The sequence below is a fragment of the Heterodontus francisci genome, chromosome 10 (assembly GCF_036365525.1).
Source record: "Heterodontus francisci isolate sHetFra1 chromosome 10, sHetFra1.hap1, whole genome shotgun sequence".
NCBI classification, from domain to species: domain Eukaryota; kingdom Metazoa; phylum Chordata; class Chondrichthyes; order Heterodontiformes; family Heterodontidae; genus Heterodontus; species Heterodontus francisci.
Window position 1 is genome coordinate 14,334,124 of NC_090380.1, and position 19,109 is coordinate 14,353,232.

The 19,109-nt window shown below is 45.1% G+C and overlaps 1 non-coding gene across 1 annotated transcript; it reads left to right on the forward strand.

The window, feature by feature from the left end:
* Positions 1 to 4,830: 4,830 nt before the first annotated feature.
* trnar-ccg (transfer RNA arginine (anticodon CCG)) lies at positions 4,831 to 4,903 on the forward strand. The gene has a single exon. It is a non-coding gene; the product is annotated as a tRNA-Arg (tRNA).
* Positions 4,904 to 19,109: the final 14,206 nt, after the last annotated feature.

Below are 19,109 nucleotides of genomic sequence, written 5' to 3' on the forward strand. Positions count from 1 at the left end.
CCTTCGGCCCACCGAGTCTGTGCTGAACATCAACCACCCATTTATACTAATCCTACATTAATCCCAGTACCCTCTCTCAATTCCCCTACCTACACTAGGGGCAATTTATAATGGTCAATTTACCTATCAACCTGCAAGTCTTTGGCTGTGGGAGGAAACCGGAGCACCCGGCGAAAACCCACGAGGTCACAGGGAGAACTTGCAAACTCCGCACAGGCAGTACCCAGAATTGAACCCGGGTCGCTGGAGCTGTGAGGCTGCAAGATGTAGAATCAGTTGGGTAGAGATACGAAATAGGAAAGGTAAGCGGGCACTTGTGGGAGTAGTTTATAGGCCACCCTAACAGCTGCTACACAGTAGAGCAGAGTATACAGGAAGAAATGGGGCATGTAAGAAAGGTACCACTGCAGTCTTGGGTGACTTTAATCTACATGTAGATTGGGCGAATCAGATTGGCAAAGGTAGCCTGGAAAATGAGTTAATAAAGTGTATTCCAGACAATTTATTAGAACAGTACGTCTAGAGCCAACTGGGGAGCAGGCTAGTCTAGACCTGGATATGTACAATAAGACAGGATTAATCAATAATCTCATGGTGCAGGAGCCTCTCGACGAAAGTGGTCATAACATGATAGAATTTCACATTCAGTTTGAAAGGGAAAAGTGTGGGTCTAAGACTTGTGTTTTAAACCTAAATAAAGGTAATTACAAAGGTATGAAGGCAGAAAGTAAACTGTGAAACTAGGTTAAATGGTAGGATAGTGGAGAAGCAGGGGTAGACCTTTAAGGCAAAATTTAAGAACTCTCAGCAAAGATTTAGCCCAGCGAGAAAGAAAAATTCTTTGAGAAGGATGCATCATCCGTGGCTAAATAAGGATATTCAGGATAGTATCAAATTAAAAGAAGCGCTATATAAATCTGCAAAGGTTAGTGATAAGTCAGAAGATTGGACAGATTTTAAGAACCAGCAAAGAATCATGAAAAATTAATTAAGAGGTAGAAAGTAGAATATGAATGAAAACTAGCTAGTAATGTAAAAACAGATAGTAAGAGTTTCTACAAGTATTTCAATTGCTAAATTTATAGATAGGAAGGAAAGTAAGTTATCAAGGTGATGTAAAAAGACTAAAAAGGATATAGATAGGTTAAGTGAGTACGAACAATTTGGCAGATGGATTATAATGTGGGAAAATGTGAAATTTGGCAGGAAGAGTAGAAAGTCTGTATACTATTTAAATGGAGCAAGATTGCAGAACTCGTGGGTACAGACGGATCCAGATGTCCTGGTACATGAATCACAAAAGGTAAGTATACAGGTCCAGCAACTGATTAGGAAGCAAAGATCATGGATGCCATCCATGGAAGAGAGGCAAATTTCCGGGCCTTGCCGGGGACAACCGAACTGACCCCGGCAAGGCAAGGGGGGAATGGTTGGGCGGAGTACTGTTTCTCAGTGGGGACTGTAGGGGCTTCAGGGGGGGGCCTCTGTGGGGGATAGGGTGCCCCCCACCTGGTGGCCTTCTGTGGGGCCTAAGACCTGATAAAATACCAGCGGTGGCAGAAGGAGGCGCTTAAGTAGCAGTTAATTGGCCACATAAGGGCCCTGATCCGCCTGGGGCAGGTGGGCTGTTTCTCGCCACCGCCCCTCGTAAAATTGCAGTGTAAAAGAATTGTAACGCATCCCCCCTCCACCTCCCACTCAATTTTACCACACCTGCCCTCCCCCCCTGCCACCAGCCTGCTCCTGTGTGGTGGGGGTGGGGGGGGGGGGTAAAATTCTGGCCTTAAAGTCTTTTAACATAATCAACCTAGCAACAGCTTATGTATATTATACCGCTGTTATGAAACGCTTCTGTATTTTTTGTTAAGTATGTGTTTTTGAGAACATATATTTCAATTGTGGAGATGGTTTCATTGGAAGGCTGAAGATTTCATAGAAGCTGGACTTTGTTTTGTTGTTGACAGTTCATTGAAAGGACACTTAAATGTTGTTTAAAAGCAACCGTGCTAGATGTCATGTGCTTGAAGCAATAAACAATAGAAACCCTGGTGACCTGGGGAAGATGTTTACCGGGAAATGACAGGTCAAGATTTATAGGGGTCAGGAGGCTTGACTTTTGAGATATTGCTTTTGGTTTCATTTTGGAGAATATATTGAGGTGTGAACTATTTTTAAGAGTTGGAGAAAACCTGCCAAGAGAGCAGCTACCATTAGATCACCCTCTTCCATCTCTTTGAGAACTTCCTGAGAATCAAGTGTAAGAAATAGAGAAACTGATCCTGCATTTCTCCTGCAAAGCCTGCTGAACTGATCCTCAATGTCACCTGAAAAAAACTGCTCTAGAAAGATCCCAGTGACAGCCGTTTATGCATATTTGGGATGCCAGGCTAAAAAGGGACAAGTAACATTTTTCCATATCTTTTTTTTCAAGAATTAGCAAATATTTGGCCAAAGTATTCTTTGTTGTCTTTGTTTTGTAACAGACCTCTGCAGAGAGAATGTATGTATTTTTTTCAGTCTGTGTGAGTTTGTGTGTGGGGAATTTAAAAGGGGAACTTTCATTTTTCAATCTGTGTGTTAATGCTTTGCTTTGTTACTGGTTAAGTCTTGCTTTGTAATGAACTGATGATGTTGTTGTTTATTGAAGAAACCTGGTTGGCGTATTTTATTCTGAGATAAGAGTAGAGTATATGATTGACTGCATCGGGAACTGGGTAAACATTTTTAAAAATATATGTGTGACCTGCAGAGAAGTGGAACAAGAAAAGACAGTGCCCCCCTCCCACCTCAGTCATAACACTGCATAAAGTAGGGAAGTTTTACTGCAGCTGTATAGGACCTTGGTGAGACCACATCCAGAGTACTGTCTACAGTTTTAGTCTCCTTATTTGGTAAAGAATATAATTGCATTAGAAGCAGTTCATAGATGCCTCACTCGACTAAATCCGGGGGATGAAGTACTTATATTATGAAGAAAGACTGAGCAGGTTGGGCTTTTACCTGTTGAAATTTAGAAGAATGAGAAGTGAACTTATTGAAACATATAAGATGAGGGAACTTGCTAGAGTGGATACCAGGAGGATGTTTCCTCTTGTGGGAGAGACTAGGGCTAGGGGAAACAGTTTAAGTGTAAGAGGTCTCCTTTTTAAAACTGAAATAAGGAGAATTTTTTATTTGTCAAAGGGTCGTTCGTCTGTGGAATTCTCTTCCCCAGAAAGCAGTGGAGGCTGTGTCATTGTGAGCAGTGTAGATGGAACATCAAATTACGAAGAGATATTGATAGATTAAGTGAATGGGCAAAACTGTGGCAATGGATTTCAATAGCAGTGTGTGTTGGTCATCCACAATGGAGCTGAAAAGGATAGAACAGGATACTTTCTAAATGGTGTAAATCTAGAAACTGTGGGGGTCCAAAGGAAAAAGTGGCAATGGTGGGAAAACTGAGTTAGGTCATAAATCGGCCATAATTGCATTGCATGGTGGAACAGGCTCGAGGGGCTAAATGGCCTATTCCTACAAACCTGATGACAAAGGCAGTTTATTTATTTAGAGATACAGCACTGAAACAGGCCCTTTGGCCCACCAAGTCTGTGGTGACCATCAACCACCCATTTATACTAATCCTACATTAATCCCATATTCCTACCCCATCCCCCCTACCTATACTAGGAGCAATTTTCCTATCAACCTGCAAGTCTTTGGCTGTGGGAGAAAACCAGAGCACCTGCTAAAAACCCACATGGTCACAGGGAGAACTTGCAAACTCCGCACAAGCAGTACCCAGAATTGAACCCGGGTCACAGGAGCTGTGAGGTTGCAGTGCCAACCACGGCACCACCCTTAGTTCTGTGGTTGTTTGGTGAACAGACCACTCTGCCTTGTGCAGCCTCTTCAATCACTCACTCCTTGTCCCATAACATCTTCCTGTGCAAGTGCAGGAGATGTAACACCTGCCTTTCAACTCCTCCTTTCCCATCGTCCAGGGGCCTAAACACTCCTACCAGGTGAAACAGTGATTTACCTGTACTTCCTTCAATTTACTGTACTGTATTGACTGCACATGATGTCATCTCCTCTACACTGCAGGCACTAAATGCAGATTAGGTGATCTTTTTGCTCAACACCTCCGTCCAGTCTGCAAACTTGAAAGTGATCTTCCAGTCACTTGCCATATTAATTCTCCATCCCACTTCTACTCTTACATCTCTGCCTTTGACCTCCTTCACTGTTCCAATGAAGCTCAATGGAAGCTCGAGGAACAGCACCTCATCTTTCAATAAAGCTCTTAACAACCTCATGGACTCAACATTGATTTCAAGAACTTCAGATTGGTGGTACTGTAATGTGTGTCAGCTGTGGTTCAGCTGGTTACACTTTTGTCTCTCTGTCAGTAGACCGTGTTTAACCTCTACCTCCAGTTACTTCAGCACAGAATTCGATGTTGATTCTCCCAGTGTCACACAGAGAGAGTGCTGCACTGCCGGGTCTGCATTCTTTTTGGGTGATAGATTAAACCAAGTCCCTGTCGATTCCTCAAGTGGATCAAAAAGATCCCAAGACTCTTTTGTTGAGGAACAGGAGAGTTCTCACTGGTGCCCTGCACAATATTTATCTCTCAATCGACAAATTAGACTAAATTAGAAATCTCTTTCGAATAGCTGGCACAGACATGATGGGCTGAAAGGACTCTTTCTGTGCTCGAAGATTCTATGATTCGAATGTGGTAGTGCAAAAGAAGAAAGGGCGACTGACACAAAGACATCAGGTTTCGGCAGTGATTACATATATAATAAGTGACAAGTTGCAAGCACCGAAAGTAAACATTGAGCAGCCCCAGTGGCCTAATGGATAAGGCATTGGCCTCCGGAGCCAGGGATTGTGGGTTCAAGTCCCACCTGGGGTGTACTGAGTTTTTAAATCATTGCCTTTCTGTGAAACCAGCTCTTTGTCCTCATCACTGAAATACACAGAAATTAAATTGCTTCAGGCAGCATGGAGCCTTATCAACCTCTGAAAGTTGGAGCCGGTGCAAGAAGCAAAACTATTTGCTTCCCATGGACAGTCAACATTTCACCCTGCAATCAATGTACTAATTGCTCACATGCAGTTGCACCAATCGGTTCTCTGGTTATGTTACTTGATTAATAATGCAGTCAATGTCAGTTCATATCCCACCGTGAAAATTTCAGAGTTTGAATTTCCTCTTCTCAGGTATTGTCCCCTTTCCTTCAAATTTGCCATCATCACCCCTCTCCTCACAAACCCCTCCTCCTGTTCCTGCTCCATGTCTGATCTCCCGTTCCTCTCCAAACTCCTTCAATGTGTTGTCACCTCCCAAATTCACCCATCTTTCCACAATTCGATACTTGAATTCCTTCAGTTAGTTTCCATCCCTGTCACTAACACAAATGGCCTTTATCAAAGTCACAAATGACATCCTATGTGATTGTGTCCATGGTAGACTTGCTCTCCTCATTGTTCTTAACCTGTCTGCAACATTCGACACAGTGAACTACATCATCCTCATCATCCAGCTGGGTGGGACTGCACTCACCTGCTTCCATTTTTATCTATCTAATCTTACCCAGAGAATCACCTGCAATGGCTTCTCTTCCCACTCTCTCACTGTTACCTCTGGAGTTGCCCAAGAATCTATCCTTGGTCCCTCCTATTTCCAATCTGCCCCTTCAAAACATGTCAGGTTCATTCTGTACACTGATGGCTCCCAGCTCTAACTCACTACCACTTCACTCGACCCCTCCATTTTGAATCGTCAGACTGCTTGTCCGACATCCAGTACTACATACAAACACACGAATTAGGAGCAGGAATAGGCCACTCGGCCCCTCAAGCCTGCTCCACAATTCAACAAGTTCATGGCTGATCTGATTGCAACCTCAACTCCACAGTCCCACCTACCCCAATAACTTTTCACCCCCTTGCTTATCAAGAATCTATCTCCCTCTGCCTTCAAAATATTCAAAGACTCTGCTTCCACTGCCTTTTGAGGAAGAGAATTCCAAAGACTCATGACCCTCTGAGAGAAAAAATTTCTCCTCATCTGTGTCTTAAATGGGCAACCCCTTATTTTTAAACAGTGACCCCTAGTTCTACATTTTCCCACAAGAGGAAACATCCTTTCCACATCCACACTGTCAAGACCCCTCAGAATCTTAAATGCTTCAATCAAGTTGCCTCTTAAGCTTTAAAACTCCAGCGGATACAAGCCGAGCCTGTCCAACCTTTCCTCATTAGACAACCACCCATTCCGGGTATTAGTCTAGTAAACTTTCTCTCAACTGCTTCCAACACATTTACATCCTTCCTTAAATAAGGAGACCAATACTGTACACAATACTCCAGATGTGGTCTCACCAAATACCCTATATAACTGAAGCATAACCTCCCTACTTTTGTATTCAATTCCGCTCGCAATAAACAAAAACATTCGATTCGCTTTCCTGAGCTGAATTTTTCTCCCCCTAAATATTGGAAAGACTGAAGCCATTGTCGTTGGTCTCCACCACAAATTCCATTCCCTAGCCACCGGCCCCATCTCTCTCCCTGGCAAATCTCTGAGGCTGCACCAGATTGGTCATTTGCTTCAATTCGCATTTGACTCCGAAATGAGCTTCTGACCACAAATCCACTCCACTCCAATACCTCTTGACTTGACTCTTCCAATACTGTCCTGGCCAGCCTCCCATCTTCCACCCTCTATAAATTTCAGTTCATCCTAAATTCTGCTGCCCGAGTCCTAACACACACCAAACTCCCCTGTGATCACTGCCTTGTGTTGGCTCCCAGCAATGCCTCAAATTTTAAAATTCTCATCATTATTTTCATATTTCTCTATGGCCTCACCCCTTCCTATATCTGTCGCCTTCTCCTGCCCAACAAGCCTTCGAGCTATCGACACTGCTTCAATTTCTGGCCTCTTGAGCATGGCTGAATTTCATCACAACAGCATTGATGGTTGTGTCTTCAGCTGCCAAGGACCCAAGCTCTGGAATTTCCACCCTAAACCATCTGACTCTCTATCACTTTTCCTGGCTTACAATAGTATCGGGCTCCAGCAGCTTAATGGATAAGGTATTGATCCTCTGAAGCGGTGGTTATGGGTTCAAGTTTCATCTTAGCTGAAATAGTTTTGGACCAGATACAAATGCCAAAGCACCTTCTATAAGCATTGCATATAAGTTTAGGCAGGCATCAAGATCAGCACAGGTTTGGAGGGCCGAATGTGCTGTACTGTTCTTTGTTCTTTGAGATTTGGTCCATTATAAAAGAGAGGCCATAGGGAATGGAAGGGCCCTGGTAAGATAATCGGTCGGGATGGTAAGACAGTCGAAATCAAGCATGGAAATCAAACTGTTAAGGTTCATTCTTCACGATTAATTGGAGTTGATTACAAAATCTCAGAATTTGAGCAGCTGATAGAGGGAAGAGGGGCACCTTGTACTTCAAATATTTGTGATGAAGGTCCTGAGGCACAGGTAGATCAAGAGTTGGATAGTAATGTAACCGATCATGATGCTCAGGAAAGAGCTATCACATCCAAAGACCAATTTGTCTCGAGTAGGTACTCGGGTGACATATATTCCAGAGGGGTCTGATAAATGGAAGGATGCGACAACTGTGGAGCGTGCAGGAAAATCAAGTTTAAATATTGGTTAAATGTTCAAGATGATGGCCAAGAAGCAAGGGCCATGGACTGGCAGAGTGGGGTGAAAGTGTGGAAGGTAAGAAAGTGCAGTGCAAGTTTTGATAGTGGGTCAGGAAGTGACTCTTGCCTGAGGAAGTGACCACGTACTGGAGAAAGAGCCTCCGATAAAGCGTGAGGGAAATCTTCGAGCAGTCGTTCCAAAAGACATCAGATTACACAATGAAATGAAGGCTAGACGGCAGTCTCTGAATAGAATTGGAAGCAGAAGTCCTCATGATCATGAAGTTTTAGTGGCTGTCAGTAAACTGGAGGATAAACTAAAAAGAGAAGTAAAAGATAAGGAATTAGAGAGTTGGAGAGAATTTTGTGTCTATTCTGAGGTACCAGATAGGGGACAGTCGGCCTTGTCACATAGATGGATTTGTACTGAGAAAGTCCTTCCTGATGGAATTTATAAGGCTAAAGTGAGATTAGTTGTGAGGGGGTTTGAAGAGCGATTGGGGGATATCGATGTTAGAGTGGACTCACCCACAGCTGGAAAAGTAATCAAAAAATCTTTTTGACTCTTTTGGCCACATATTCATGGGAATGTAAATCCATTGTCATAAAAGCTGTGTTTCTGCAAGGTGATACTTTTCAGAGAGAAGTGTATCTGAAACCACCTGAAGAGGCAGCAGATACAGAAGGAAAATTATGGAAACTGAACAAATGTGTCTATGGCCTTAATGATGCTTCCAGGGTGTGGTATTTCTCAGTGAGATCTCTTTTGTTGAAAATTGGTTGTGTTCAACTAAAAGCAGATCCTGCAACGTTTTATTGGTCTCATAAAGAGAAACTTTCAGGCATCTTCATGATGTATGTTGATAATATCTTATGCGGTGGTACTGCGGATTTTGAGAAATATGTTATTAATAAGATTAAGGCAGAATTTAAGATTGGGAGTCAGGCTTGTGGGGCCTTTAAATATATTGGTTTAGATGTTAAGCTGAATAAGTCTGGAATAAGTTTGAATCAACAATTCTATTTAGAGAATGTTACTCCCATCCCAGTTAATCGTGTTCGGTCATCACAGAAAGATGACGATCTATCTAAAGCAGAGATTGAACAATTGCGAAGCCTGGTGGGTCAATTAAACTGGTTGGGCTCTCAGACTAGGCCTGATGTTAGTTTTGATGTGCTGGAGTTAAGCACGATGATGAAACATCCAAAAGTCGAGAATGTTTTAAGGGCAAATAAAACATTGAAAAAGCTAAATGTGGAGAAATGTGCACTGAAGTTCCCATCCTTATGTGACCCAAAGAACATGAAGCTAATAATTTTTAGTGATGCTTCACATGCTAATCTTGCTGATGGGTATTCGTGTGCGGCTGGCTTCATAATATATCTGATGGGTGAAAATGGGAAATCTTGTCCTTTAGCTTAGGAGGCTAAGAAAATAAAACGTGTTGTTAAAAGCACTTTAGCTGCAGAAACACTGGTCTTGTGGAGGCAGTGGACATGGAGTTCTATTTGTCATATATTTTGGGTGAAATTCTGAACAAGGGACATCCTGAAGATAGAATACACATTGAATTGTTATGTGGATAATAGTTCTTTGTGGGACAATGTACATTCTGCAAAAAGTGTGAGTGATCAAAGACTACGTATTGACTTCACTGGATTGAAATAAATGCTGGAGAGAAAGGAAATCTCCAAACTCAAATGGGTAGATGCAAGTTATCAGCGATCTGATTGTTTCATAAAGAGAAATGTGAGTGCAAAGGAATTGTTGGAGTTGCTGGATGAGGGGTATCTAACAATATAAAAAAAACTTTATGCTCAATATGGAATTTAATTTTGATTCATTTTGAAGTATTCTTTGAGCATCTTAATCTAAATTGTATTGTAAAAGAAAGAAGGGAATCTGGTAATTGTGTGATTATGTGCAGGTGAAGGGAGTTAATTGGGTTTTAGTTGAACACTTAAAAGCAGACACTCAGTGGGACTGGGAGAGGGATTTGTGTGCAGAGCTGCATGTTTGTAATCCTTTTTTTCTGCACAATAAATGTGAAACTGAGTAAATATAGGCTCCAGCCTTATCCTTCTAGAACAAGATTTCTGGAGTTTAACAGAGGTGACTGGACAGAATAAATAGACTGAACCTGTTCCCATTGGTGGAAGGGCTGAGAACCAGAGGACACCGATTTCAGGGGATTTCAATAGAGAATTGGATCAGCACCTGAAAAGAAATCATTTGCAGGGCTGTGGGTAAAGGATGGGGAGTGGGATTAGTTACATTGTCCTCACAGAGAGACAGCACAGACACGAGGGGCCAAATGTCCTCATTCTGTGCTGTAACCCTTCTATGATGCTATAATTGCCGTTAGTTACTGACATTCTTTGCAGTTTGTGACAGTAGCTGGTGTAATGCAGAATGTGAGAAAGTTGTCTGCAGCTGAAATTCAAAGCGATTCACCTGCGTCACGGCAGGTGATCTTATAGAGGAAGAGGGAATAATTTTAAACCAGACCGCTCGGTGGGAAAGTGATCAGATTGGATTGGAGAACAGAGATTCTGGTGGTGAGCGGGGGAGTGTTTGATCGTGAGTGGGGGAGGGGTGGTGGTGTGTGGAGGAGGGGTTGTGGGAGTGGGGGAGGGGTTGTGGGAGTGGGGGAGAGGTTGTAGTGTGTGGGGGAGGGGTTGTGGTGTGTGGGGGAGGGGTTGTGGTGTGTTGGGGAGGGGTTGTGGTGAGTGGGGGAGGGGTTGTGGTGAGTGGGGGAGGGGTTGTGGGAGTGGGGGAGAGGTTGTAGTGTGTGGGGGAGGGGTTGTGGGAGTGGGGGAGGGGTTGTGGGAGTGGGGGAGAGGTTGTAGTGTGTGGAGGAGGGGTTGTGGGAGTGGGGGAGGGGTTGTGGGAGTGGGGGAGAGGTTGTAGTGTGTGGGGGAGGGGTTGTGGGAGTGGGGGAGGGGTTGTGGGAGTGGGGGAGAGGTTGTAGTGTGTGGAGGAGGGGTTGTGGTGAGTGGGGGAGGGGTTGTGGTGAGTGGGGGAAGGGTTGTGGTGATTGGGGGAGGGGATGTGTTGAGCAGCTGGTAAGTACATGGTGTACAGATGAAGAGTTTCACTCCTTCTACTCACTTCAGCAATGCACCTGTCCCTCAGCTCACAAAAACACTCCCTATGATCCTACATCAGGGTGAATTTTCACCTCCAAACAGCTTCCTCGTAACCTTTGAGTTTGAGGCTGGGGAGAGGATTTTAACAGCCAAGAATGTGAGGGATGGAATCAGCTAAAAATCAGAGAAAATTGAAGCTTGACCACAGCCCGGCTCCAATACATCCACTTCCAGCTTTCACTGACACCCAATTGGCTGCACGTGAATAATTTGCCTGCTGGTGTAATTATTCAGACAGGTGGGTCGACAATTAACACACCATTTAAAATCACAATTATATAGAAAGGGTTGGATTTTCAATACATTTTCAGAATGCTTTGGATTTAACGCCTCCAGCACAGGTTTCCTGGGGTCTGGGAAACTCTCCAGTGAAAAGAAGGTGAGATTGAGCTGCTCTTCATGGGGAGGTCTATCAGCTTCAGATAACCTGAACTCAATAAAGGTTCAGTGCTTCCAGCTGCTTGGCAGTTCCCTCTGGAAAACACCTTCCAGAGAGAGATTTTAGACTGAATTTTAACACTGACACCTACTCACACCTGGGGGAGTCTGTCAGTGGGCTGGGACCTGAAAGATCTAGGAGTGGACTTTGCCGTGGCTTTTTAACTCAGCCACAGCATTCCCACCCGGCTTCCAGGATTCCTGACCAATCAGATTGGGCGGTTGTGATGACGACCTTCACCTGACTAGCTAAGAATTTCTATTTAAAGGGACCTCGGCGTGGGTTACAATTCATCCAGTCTCCAAGTGTCAGTTTGGAGGGCCGAATGGCCTGTTCTGTGCTGTACTGTTCTTTGTTCTTTGTAGTGCATATCCAAGTATTTTTAAATGCAATGAGGGTTTCTGTCTCGACCACCCCGGAGGGGGTACAGCACTTATTTGCGAGAATGGCACTGGGGTTTAGAGGGTTAAATTATAAAGACAGCTTGTATCGAGTTAGCTTGTATAAAAGATTAAATGGTGATTAATTTACTGCCGTTTTGTTGGCTGCCCTGTCTGCAGAGACATAATACAAGCAGGTGGAGAAGTTGCACAAACATTGACCATCACAGGTTAAATTGTCTTGTCACAACAGCATTGTGAGAAATGGTCCATCTTCCTTTTGCTGGTTCTTCTACTGCCTCACCTCAATAACCACAATAACAATTCTCTCCTTGAGTTTCATGGTTTATTGGATGTATCAGGAGTGCATTCAATGTGAATCCACAGAGGTTATCCCATAAGGTCCATCTACCACCCAGTGACATGATGTAGCTCGCTCTTTTCTGTCAAAAAAAATAGTTTGCATTGGCATTGCATACTGTTTTGTTAGCTAGCTAATACAGTTGTGCTACTCTCCATTGATGTCTACATGCTTAGTGACATTATTTATAGGGAGAAATGTGTTTTAAATCAGATTGTGTTTTGAAGGTATTAGATTGGCTATTCACTTTATATGCAAATTAATAGCCCCCATGTCTGTGACAGAGTCATTAATTTTGTCACATGTCCCTGGTGCAACATGTTGAGGCCTCTCTCTGCTCCAAACCTTATTACAACCTTGATCTAAACATGGGCAAAAGAACTGAATTCTAGAGGTGAGGTGAGAGTGACTGCCCTTGACATCAAGGCATCATTTAACCGAGTGTGGCATCAAGGAGCCCGAGGACAATTGAAGTCAATGAGAATCAGAGGGAAATCTCTCCTCTGGCTGGAGTCAGATGTCAGTGAAGATGGTTGTGATTGTTGGAAGCCAATCATCTCGGCCTCAGGATATTGCTGTAGAAGTTCTTCAGGGCCATGTCCTAGGCCCAAACATCTTCAGCTGCTTCATCAATGACTTTCCCCCCATCATAAGGTCAGATGTGGGGATTTTTAATCATGATTACATAGTGTTCAGTACCATTCACAATTCCTCAGTCTGTGCCTGCATGCAGCAAAACCTGGACAATATTCAGGCTTGGGTTGATAAGTGGCAAGTAACATTGTGCCACTGTCATGAACGGATGAAAACCAAGTGGAAATTATAAAATTTCTGTGCACTTGGTTGTTATCGTCAGCTGCCATTCAACACAGTGAAACTAGTAGCCAGTAGGGTACAAATAAGTTAAAAACTCAGCTTTTAATGTGCATGTTGACCCTTTTGTTCTGGGTACTGCATGTTTTTACTGAAGAATATTTTGAGTTTGAGAACATCCATTTTTTTCTCTCTGGTTTCTGTATCTACACAGCATATTAAGTTGATTTACTTCAGTGTTCAGCGTGTTTAAAATGGAGTGGGAGATCACTTCACTGACTCTAATATGTCGGAAGGCCAACAGGAGGTGGGAAAGCTACTTGAAGGGATCACATGATCTAGAACCCACCCTTTTTAGCCTGTCTAATTTTAAACAGTTTCAGTTAAAGAGAACAGCTTCTACAAGAAGCAGCAGCCTTGAAGCCCTGCACTTCTCTGTCTCCGGGGCCTACAAGAACACAAGAAAATAAGAAATAGGAGCAGCAGTAGGCCATTCAGCCCCTCAAGCCTTCCCTGCCATTCAATAAGATCATGGCTGCTCTGCCCCAGACCTCAACTCCTCTTTCATGCCAGCACCTCATAGCCCTCAACTCCCCGATATTTCAAAAATCTATCTACCACCTCTTTAAATACTTTCAGCGATCTAGCTTCCATCACTCTCTGAGGTAGAGAATTCCAGACATTCACTACCCTATGAGAGAAGAAATTCCTTCGCATCTCAGTTTTAAATGAGTGTCCCCTTATTCTGTAACTATGTCCCCTAGTTTGAGCATCCCCCACGAGTGGAAACATCTTCTCAACATCTACCCTGTCAAGCCCCCTCAGAATCTTTGTACGTTTCAATAAGATCACCCCTTATTCTTCTAAACTCTAATGAATAAAGGCTTAACATGTGCGCCGTTCTTGATTAGTGAATCCCTTCATCCCAGGAATCAACCTAGTGAATCAAAATATTCTTTCTTAAATACGGGGACCAGAACTGTGCACAGTAATCCAGGTGTGGCCTCACCAGAACCCTGTATAGTTGTAACAAAACTTCCCTATTTTTAAACTCCAGTCGCCTGGCAATTAAGGCCAAAATTCCATTTGCCTTCGTAATTACTTGTTGTACCTGCATGCTAACCTTTTGTGTTTCATGCACAAAAACACCCAGATCCCTCTGTGCTGCACTTTTTTGAAGTCTCTCTCCATTTAAATAATAGTCTGCCTTTTGATTCTTCCGACCAAAGTGCATGACCTCTCACTTTCCCACATTAAACTCCATCTGCCAAGTTTTTGCCCACTCACTCAACGTATCCATATCCCCTTGCAGATTCCTTATGTCCTCATCACAACATGCCCTCCCAACTATTTTTGTATCATCAGCAAATTTGGATCTATTACACTTTGTCCCCTCCTCCAAGTCATTAATAGAGACAGCAAATAATTGAGGTCCTCGGACTGATCCTTGTGGCACTCCACAAGTTAGGTCTTTCCGAACTGATAAAGACCCATTAATCCCAACTCTCTGGGCTGAATGTTACCGGCCCATCAACGCCCCGGTTCACAGAGTGGGTGCTGGTAAAATACTGCGGAGAGAGGCCCGCCATGACCCGCGATGTCGAGATGGGTCCGTCACATTTTACCGGTAGTGGCAGGACCTCGTTGAGGACCCCACTGCACGGCGGTGACACCACAATTACCATATGGTAATGATTACTTACCTGTGCTGATTATGCAGCCCGCCACCTCTGCACCAACACTTCCGGATTTTTCATTGAACGGGCGGCGGTCACGAGCCGTCCTGTTCAGGATTTGAAAAGCCGACGGGTCCTCAGAGGCAGAACTTGTCACCAGTGAAGGTAAGTTGTGTTATTCAGGGGTCTCACTCTGCAATACGGGAGGGGGATACACAGGGTGCTAACTGTCAATTCTTAAAGGGAGGAGGGGGATATGCAGGGGTCTAACTCTGTATTCTTAAAGGGAGGAGGTGGGATATGCAGGGGTCTAACTCTGCATTTTTAAGGGCAGGAGGGAGGGGGGATTTGCAGGGGTCTAACTCTGCATTTTTAAGGGCAGGAGGGAGGGGGGATTTGCAGGGGTCTAACTCTGTATTCTGGAAGGTAGCCACTGCGATTTCCCCCTCCGTTATGGTTGGCAGCTCTGTGTCATTGACTGCCTCTGTTATTGAAGGAGCAATGGCACTCGAGTCTCCCTGTATGTGGGGAGAGTGCCACAGATGGTAGGTGTGTGAAGCTTGTATGTCTTGTGGGTCAGTCTATGCAGCATGTTCAATCTCTATGTGGTCATGCGGTGCCACTCTTAGTGGGAGCTAAGACAGGAAATGTTATGCCATACCACACAGCTGCTGTATGAAAGCACCTGATGTACCAGTCAACATCAGTCTCTGTCCTGTCAGGAACCTTCGAAGCATTGAAGGAACTGAGCTGAATTGCAGCTTGAAGATGAGGATGGTTCACGGTATATTCATTGATGCCCTTCTTGAGAGGATCCATATGAGCTGCAGGTAAAACCAACAGGCAGTTGCAACACACATAGGGCCACCCAGTCGTGAGCAGCAGCACCCAAGGTGAGCTCGCCACTACAGATCCCTGTGCATCTACAAGTCCCACTGAGCAGAGAGACCTTGGGGTGCAAGTACATAGTTCCCTGAAAGTGGCAACACAGGTAGACAGGGTGGTGAAGAAGGCGTATGGCATGCTGGCCTACATCGGCTGAGGCACTGAGTACAAGAGTTGGGACGTCATGTTACAGTTGTACATAACGTTGGTTAGGCCGCATTTGGAGTACTGTGTGCAGTTCTGGTCGCCGCACTACAGGAAAGATGTGATTAAGAAAGAGAGGGTGCAGAAAACATTCACAAGGATGTTGCCTGGTTTGAAGGGCTTGAGTTATAAAGAGAGATTGGAGAGGCTGGGTCTGTTTTCCCTGGAGCGAAGGAGACTGAGAGGGGACATGATAGAGGTATCTAAAATTATGAGAGGCATAGATAGGGTAGATAGCCAGAGTCTGTTTCCCATGGTCGGGGTGAGTAAAACTAGAGGGCATAGATTTGTGAGAGGAAGGAGGTTTAAAGGGGATCAAAGAAGTCAATTTTTCACAGAAAGAATAGTGGGTATCTGGAATGAGCTGCCTGAGGAGGTGGTGGAGGCAGGAACAGCAGCGACATTTAAGAGGCATTTGGACAGGTACTTGAATGAGCAAGGCATAGAGGGATATGGAATTAATGCAGGCAGAGGGGATTAGTATAGATAGGCATTATGGTCAGCATGGATGCGATGGGCCGAAAGGCCTATTTCTATGCTGTACGACTCTATGACTCTATAACATACCTGCAGATGCCAGAGCGCCAGTGTCAGAGGCAACTGCGGATGTCGAGAGAGGTGGTGACACATCCTGTGCCAGTCACAGTTGTCATTGCTGTTCGCTGAAATGGCTCAGATGGAGGGCTGGATTCTTGGAGACAAGGGCTACCCCTTGTAGACATGGCTGCTGACACCAGTGAGACACCCAGCACTGCTGCAGAAGAACGATACAACGCCAGCCACAGAGCTACAAGAGCTACCACTGAGCAGGCGATCGGCAGGCTTCAAATGCGATTCCGCTGCCTGGAGTGGTGCCCCGCAGTACAGGCCGGAAAGGATAACTTGTATCGTTGCTGTTTGCTGTGCTCTGCACAATGACACAGTCAATAGGGGGGAGGCCTTGCAGGATGAGGAGAGACATGAGCAGGACTCATCCTCAGACGATGATGACCCTGAGGTCTTACAGCAGGGAAGGTACATGGGAGGAAAGAGAACATCCAGGCACTGTGTGCAGGGTGAGCAGTGAGCTCAGGATGCACGGCAGCACCTCATTGATCAAAGGTTCTCCATGACATAGGAACCACCATGGGCTCTGCACACCACACAGCACCCTCATTCACCTGTTGTGCAGCAGTCCACATCTGCAACATCTTTGTGTACACCATTACTCACAGCAGAATACTGAGTCATTGTCCCCATTCCTGCATCCGTGAAGATGCACATGAGTGATACTGACATGGCAATGATGTTATTCCATACATTGGCAATTCTGGAAGGCCAATACTGTAATGGGAGGAGCCACGATCAGTACATGCTGGTACACTTCATTCACACAGTAAAAGTGCTGCAATGTTAGTGAAGACAAATTTGTTCCCGGCCTTTCTAGGGTGTTGTGTCACCCATGCAGACCCATCTGTGTCAGGATGCTTGTTGGAAATGCTTGCAGATTCTCCTACGCGGTGCCACTTCTGCGCCAGTAGCCTGACTGCAGGAAGGCTGCTGCTATGATAGCCCTTTGGCTGTGGATGACTTTGGCAGTCGTATCCTGTGCACATGAAGCTTAGAGGGCCCAGCTGGCTGGGAGAGTGATTGTTCATCCCCTTCCGTCATTGGACCCTTTGATGTTGGATAGTCACACGGCTACTCACCTTCTCTGTCACCTCCAGCCAGAATGTCTTGTTCTGGCGGTAGAGCATCTTCTTACCATCGCTGGTGAAAAGGACCTCCCGCTTTGCCCACACAGCCTATAGGAGGGTGAGCAGGGAGGCTTCACTACACTGCGGGGCCACCCTAGAATACCCCTCTGCCATCCTCGGCTTTTGGTGTGGTCCTTTAAATGCAAAGGTAACTCCACCATGTAACAGCTCTGACGTCTGACTGCAAGGTTTGTCTTGCACATGTTTGAAAACCATTGCGACATTGGGGCAGGGTGGGGGAGGGGCCTAATCTGTGCTGTTGTGGGTTTTTCAACAATTACACATCGACACATGTTCACGAACACTTTGCTTCTGCAGCAGTTGATCATATTTAATGGTGTAATATTTGTAGTTGGCAATGCAGCTAGAATATGAACATTTTTCCCTGTTTTTTTAACATTGAGGGTATAATTGTGGTTACATATATTTTCACATCGCAGTTAGCAGAGAAATGAATACAGATTCCAAATGCATATTAGACTGCGGCTTTTCACAGTCAGATGCTTAGATACTCATAGTTGGTAATTATTCTTCAATTATGGTTTTATTTATGTTGTATATTCTGTCTCTAGATGCAGAAATCAACAAGCGCATGGGAAAGGCTTCCACTGCTATGTCCAGACTGGCCAAGAGAGTGTGGGAAAATGGCGCACTGACACGGAACACAAAAGTCCGAGTGTATCAAGCCTGTGTCCTCAGTACCTTGCTCTATGGCAATGAGGCCTGGACAACGTATGTCAGCCAAGAGCGATGTCTCAACTCATTCCATCTTCGCTGCCTCCGGAGAATACTTGCCATCAGGTGGCAGGGCCGCATCACCAACACAGAAGTCCTCGAGGCGGCCAACATCCCCAGCTTATACACACTACTGAGTCAGCGGCGCTTGAGATGGCTTGGCCATGTGAGCCACATGGAAGATGGCAGGATCCCCAAAGTCACATTGTACAGCGAGCTCGCCACTGGTATCAGACCCACCGGCCGTCCACGTCTCCGCTTTAGAGACGTCTGCAAACACAATATGAAATCCTGTGACATTGATCACAAGTCGTGGGAGTCAGTTGCCAGCGTTCGCCAGAGCTGGCGGGCAGCCATAAAGGCTGGGCTGAAGTGTGGCGAGTCGAAGAGACTTAGTAGTTGGCAGGAAAAAAGACAGAGGCGAAAGGGAAGAGCCAACTGTGTAACAGCCCCGACAAACAAATTTCTCTGCAGCACCTGTGGAAGAGCCTGTCACTCTAGAATTGGCCGTTATAGCCACTCCAGGCGCTGCTTCACAAACCACTGACCACCTCCAGGCGCTTATCCATTGTCTCGCGAGATAAGGAGGCCAAAGAAGAATATTCGCCTTTGATGATATATTTCAGTCTCACGCCATGGAATGTGCAAAATTAAGATTATTCCCCCTGGTGCGGCACACGTACAAGAAGGAATGTTACACTGGAGTGGAAGAAGAGGATCGCCACTTCATAGGACACTGGGACACAGCAGGGTAAGTATGTGACAGCAAAGCAGAAAGTGCTGGGGTAACTCAGCAGGTCAGGCAGCATCTGTGAAGAGAGAAGCAGAGTTAACTTTCAGGTCTGTGAACTTCGTCAAGTTAACTCTGCTTCTCTCTCCACAGATGCTGCCTGACCTGCTGGGTTTCTGCATCACTTTCTGCTTTGTTGCCAGATTGACAGCAGCCCCACTCTTCAGCAGTCAGGTAAGTATTCTTTGACAGCTGTCAGGAAGCAGATGCTGGGACGCTTAAAATAGGGCCCCAGCACCTGCTACACAACTGTCAAAAACTCTCTCCCTGCACC